The 5,982-nt window shown below is 38.5% G+C and overlaps 1 pseudogene; it reads left to right on the top strand.

Annotated features, from left to right (window-relative positions):
• LOC139701597 (vomeronasal type-1 receptor 94-like) lies at positions 1–953 on the top strand (annotated as a pseudogene).
• Positions 954–5,982: the final 5,029 nt, after the last annotated feature.

Here is a 5,982-nt window from a genome sequence, read left to right as displayed (position 1 = left end):
ATGAATAAAGCCAACAGACTGTACAGGAATATTCACATAATAAACACCGTGTACACTGTGATTGGTGTTGGGGTCATGGCCAACGCCCTTCTTCTTCTCGTCCACATCTCGTTGCACATTACTGGGCACAGACCTAAGCCCACTGACCTTCCCATTGGTCTCCTGGACCTAATCCACTTGGTAATGCTGCTCATCAAGGGCTTCATAGCTGCGGACATTTTTACACTTCAGGAGGGCAGGTGGGATGACCTGATGAGTAAATTGCTTATCTACCTGTACAGGTTGATGAGGGGCTTCTCCATTGTGCCACTTGCCTGCTGAGTGTCCTCCAAGCCATCACCCTCAGCCCCAGGAACTCCTGCTTGGCAAAGTTCAAACATAAATCCTCACGTCACAACCTGTGTTTCCTTCTTTTCCTGTGCGTCATCTACTCATCCTTCAGTAGCCACCTCTTCATCTCTATTGCTGCTTCCCCCAATTTGACCTCAGACAACTTTATGTACATCACAGAATCCTGCTCCTTTATTCCCTTAACCTTCTTCCTCTGGCACAGCTTATCCACGAAGATAACCTTCAGGGAAGTCTCCCTTATAGGAATAATGGCCCTCTCCAATGGATACATGGTGGCTCTCCTGTGCAGGCACAAGAGGTATTCCCGGCGTCTCCATAGCAGCAGCCTGTCTCCAGTGTCATCCCCAGAACTGAGGGCCATCCAGACAATCCTGCTGCTCTTGAGTTGTTTTGTGGTCATGTCCATCTTGGACAGCATTGTCTCCTATGCAAGAACCACACTGAAGGGTGATCCAGTATTTTACTGTATCCAGATCTTCGTGGCCCATAGCTATGCCTGGTTCAGCCCTTTGGTGTTCACTAGTATTGAAAAACGTATAATTAGTATTTTGAGATATATGTGGGCGAAGACAGTAAACATTTCAGTAGTCAGTGGTGAATAAATTCTTTTAAGGTGAGAAAATGTGATTTCTTTGGGATGATGCACCATGACACAGTGTATATGCTGTTTTCTTTAAATACAATACAAAGTTCTTCTTCTGTTAGAGCCATATACTTGGATATGTAATTGGCAAATACATAAAAGAAAATCAAGCCATCTTTATCTTTGAGATATTACCAGTGTTTTATGTTTCTCATTGAGTCCTCCAGGAGGGACTCTGAGGTGGATGTGACTTTTCATGACCTGGGGTATTCCAACTATTTTTAGGTGGAATAGTCCCAATGCTTTTCAATAATTGTATTGTCTCAATTATCTATATTTTTTCAAACTAGACATGTAAACATTTGCTACCATAATACACCACATCATAGAGCATACATGTGTGCACATGTGCATGCAGCATTCACACATACATTCACACATACACACACACACAAACACACAAACACACATACATGCAGAGAGTCAGTCATTTCCACAGCCTTGCTCATAAACCATGTTTTAAATAATCAAATGTAGAAAAATCCCAACACCCAGAATCATAAGAATACATAAAAAATATATATGGACTATTTAGATGCTGGACTATCAACACTTGAAATGAAAGAAAATTCTGGCACAGGATGCCACAATAGCTGAGCCCTCAAGATTCTCTACTCGGTGAAGCAAGTAAGTCACAAAAGAGCAAATATTGTATAAAAAGTACTTAAAGGAGGTTGAAGTTAGAGTACTCAAATTGATAGACACAGAAAACAGAATGGCCTTCCACCAACCCCAGGTCATGGAGACTGGGGAAGTTGTCATCTTAACCCAGTGATGGAAAATATCTTTTCTGAAATTAAAAGTGAGTGATCAGTTTCTGTTGTTTTTTTTTTTAATTTTTTAGGTATACATGTATATGTTTTATTTTTATGTGGAACAAACCCAGCACCACACCCATCACAGGCAAGTGCTCGACCACCAAGCCACAAACCCAGCCCAGTGATAAAATTCTTACTGTGCCACAATGTCATGTGGTGAGCTTAAAATATTAGAGCCAATTCCTTCCAGTGGTTTGAAGATGGGTTTTGAAAAGCTCAAATCTTATTCTCAGTCTCTCCCCAAAAAAGTTGGTCTTCATAGGAAATCTGTTAAGTACCACAGTGTGCTGCTGAGCCATTCAAAGATCTTAAGCATCACAGTCAATAGCTCTGTTGTTGTGGATTTCTGGATAATATATATATATATATTAATATAACAGGAAATATAAACAGTAAGATATCTAATCATAATATCTACAGATAGGCACTTGTAACACATTCTATTAAATTAGAAAAATATCAAATATAAAATGCTCTCAAATAAAATGTTTATAGATAAAAATGTAAGAAGTAAACAAAAGATATGATTATACAATTTAGAAAAAACTGAAAGAAACACAGAAAAGAGGATAAAAGTGTCCAAAAAACCACAAAACAGTAACCAATGAACAAAAATGGTCATTTAAGTCATTATTAATACCTGTTAGGTATAAATAAATGACAGTTCCCAATCCATTGATAGAGGGGGGCTGAATACACAGAACTGAAAAAAAAATACCAACGTAAGCTCTGCACAATACAAACACTGAAGTTGTAAGAACACACACAGGCTGACAGTTTAGGGAGATGTTGCACCTTGCAGAAGAAAACCAGGGGAGTATGGATAAATAATGAAAGAAGGTCCCTGTAAATCCCAACTGTGTGGAAATGAAACAACACCTTTTAACCAATAACACAAAGTAGAACTCAAAAGTAAAATCACAATATTTCTTGAGAAAAAACAAAATGAAAGTACCACATACTTAGAACTTTGGGGACACCTCAAGAGGAGTGTGAATATTTGTAGAACAATACCTTTCCCTATTTTCCTGATAAACTAACTTGACTTTGAATTAATTAAAGAAAGCACCTCAAATCAAACCAAAATCAGCAGAACTAGTGCAATCATGAAGATCAGAGTTGAAATGAATAATAATAAAAAAAAAAAACACTTAAATCACCAGAAAAAAGAACTCAACCCAACCAAGACATTGTTCTTTGATAACGCAATCAGAATGGACAATTACAGACAATTTACCACAACCAGACTCTCCCAACCTCAGGACACTGAGAAATAAATAAAAATAAATAAAATAAAAACAATAAAATTATAATGACTGAGAAGATTGAACCAGTAATACCAAACAGTCCCCATCCCCCCCCCCAAAAAAAAAAAAAAAGTCCAGGCCACATGACTTCATGATGGAAAGCAACCAAATTTTTAAACAATTAACAGCATACTTCTCTAATCTCCTGCAAACAATGGAAGAAGGAATATTTCCAAAATCATTTTTAAGGTCAACATGTTCCTACAGCAACACCAGGAAACACAGGAGAAGTGAATAGACCTAGAGACCAACCCCATCCAAAGATGGAGAAGGTTTGAGAGAAACTGACTATAGTGAGTCCCGTATGTTGAGAGCATCTAAGGCCTGGGATTTATCCACATGACAAAAGATGGTTCAACACGTGCAGATCAATTATGGTGACACCAAAGACCAAGTAAATGAAGAACTGAAAATAGACAACCATCCCCAAAAGATGAAAAGGGCAGCATTTGAAAAAATGGAAAAATCCTTTCAGAATCAAGCCTCTCTCAGCCAATGAGGTAGTGAAAGAATTTACTCAAGCATTACAAATGCCATTTACTGAAACTCACAGTCAACAGCGTAGTCGGTGGTGAAAAACTGAAATGATTTCATGCATGGTCAAAAATGAGGCAAGAAGGCCCAGTCTCACCACTTTGGGAGAATAAAGAACTGGAAGTTCTTGCAAGAATGATGAGGCAAGAAAAGGATAAGGCATTCAAAGTGGAGGGGAGAAGTAACATTGACTCTGAGGGTGATATGTTCATAGACGTACCAACATTGAAGAGGTCACCAAAAAAAATTCCTTTTAGGATTGTTCAATAATTCCAGCAGAATACAAAGGCCACGTCCAAAGATTTCTGTTTTGTTTCTATAAAATAGCCACAAAAATATGTGAATGTAAGATTCAGAACACCATCCCTGCAAATACAGTAAGAAAAAGCAAAATACAGAGGAATAAATGTGACCAGGGAAGGAAAGCACAGGTACCGTGAAAACTGTGTAATAAAAATAGATTAATGAATTAAACAATTTAATTAATTAATTAAATTGATAAATTAATAATTTAATAATTTAATGATAAGTAAATTAATGATTAATTACATTGATCAGTAAATTCAGATAATTAAATAATTAAATAAACTAAAGCAGATATGAACAAGAGGAAAGGAGCATGATGTTCATGGATGTAAAAAATCCATATTAAAATGTCCATACTATCAAAGAGATGTAGAGATCAGATTCAATCCATATCCAAATCTCAGTGACCAATTGTACAGAAATACAAAATAAAAAAGCTAAAATTCATATGCAATCCTAAAAGACTCTGAATGGCTAAAGCAATCTTGATAAAGAGGAAAGCTAATGGGGGGGATTGGGTGGTGGCTCAGTGGTAGAGCGCTTGCCTAGCAGGTCTGAGGCGCTCGGTTTGATTCTCAGCTCTGCATATAAATAAATGCAAAATAAAGGTCCATTGACAACTTAAAAACAATGTAAAAAAAGGACAGAGATAGTGGAACCACTCTCTGGTTTATAAATTATATTATAAAGCTCTAGTAATTAAAACATTGAAGTATGGCTGTGGATGGATCTTGGAGATGTAGCAATCACCTAGAATGCACAGGACCTGCGTTTCATCACCAGCATTTCAAACACACACACACACACACACACACACACACACACACACACACACCATGAAACTGGCATAATAGTAAATATATAAACTAGTGAAACAGAGCAACGTGCCTAGAAAAAAGTCCACACACAATGTCATTTAAGACATCTTTAAAAGCCCCATCCAATACAGCCAATGTGGTAAAAATAGTCTTTTCAACAAATATTGACATGCAAAAGAATAAATGGACACTTATCCTTCAGCCATGCACAAATATCAACTCAAGGTGGACTGAATATGTGCATGTGGCACCTGAATCTGTAATCTTGCAAAAAGAAAACGGTGGGAAAACTTCATGATCCTGGAATCCAAAATGATCTCTTGGATATGACACCAAGAGGGCAGGCAGCCTCAGTGACACACACGAGAGTACATGAAAGTAAAAGACTTCTATACAGAAAGGTAAAGATCAACCACCAACAGACAACACACAGGTTGGAGAACACATTTTCAAATGGCATATCAGCAAGAGGTTAAACTTCAACATTTATTAAAATCTCCTGGAATTTAGTAAAAAAAAATAATAATAATGACTTCATTTAGAATAGCACAAGATTGAATAGATATCCTGTCCAAGGAAAAACACATAGATGGCCAAGAAGCAAAGAAAAGATATTCCACCTGCATTCATTCTCCAGGAAATGACCAATCAGAGCCACCATGAGGTATCCTGTCACAGCAGTCAGGAGGGCTAGGGTGTGAGAGGAGAGGTCACCATGACTGTGGAAGGTACCCTGTTGGGAGTGGAAATGGCCCATTTCCCACAGTAGTGAACCAGTCTGGCTGTTGCCCAAGGACAACAGGTAGAGCTACTTGGTGTCCCAGCAGCCCCACGTGGGCACATATGCAGGTGAGTGGAGTCAGCATCCCTAGGTGCTCCCATGAGGGTGGCATCCTTACTCACAGCACCCAAGAAGGGAAGGTACCAGATACCACCAAAGAATGGATGTTAGAGAAACTGTCATCTCGCTGCATCTTCTCTATGAGGAAGAAACCCAGCTGGTCACTACCACATGGACGGACCTGGAGGACATCATGGTGAGTGAAGTTAGCCATCACAGAGAGACAGGCTTCAGGTGTCCACTCAAATGGGCATTTCAATAGCCAAACTCATGGACACAAAAGGTCAGGCTTATTGCTGAGGGTCAGCAGGAAAAAGTCACTCCCCTTAAGCTGGTATAAGGATTCTGTTTTATCTGAGATTTG

Source organism: Marmota flaviventris, chromosome 13, assembly GCF_047511675.1.
Source record: "Marmota flaviventris isolate mMarFla1 chromosome 13, mMarFla1.hap1, whole genome shotgun sequence".
NCBI lineage: Eukaryota > Metazoa > Chordata > Mammalia > Rodentia > Sciuridae > Marmota > Marmota flaviventris.
Note: the sequence above shows the minus strand (reverse complement) of the source record. Positions and strands in the feature narration are given on the sequence as shown.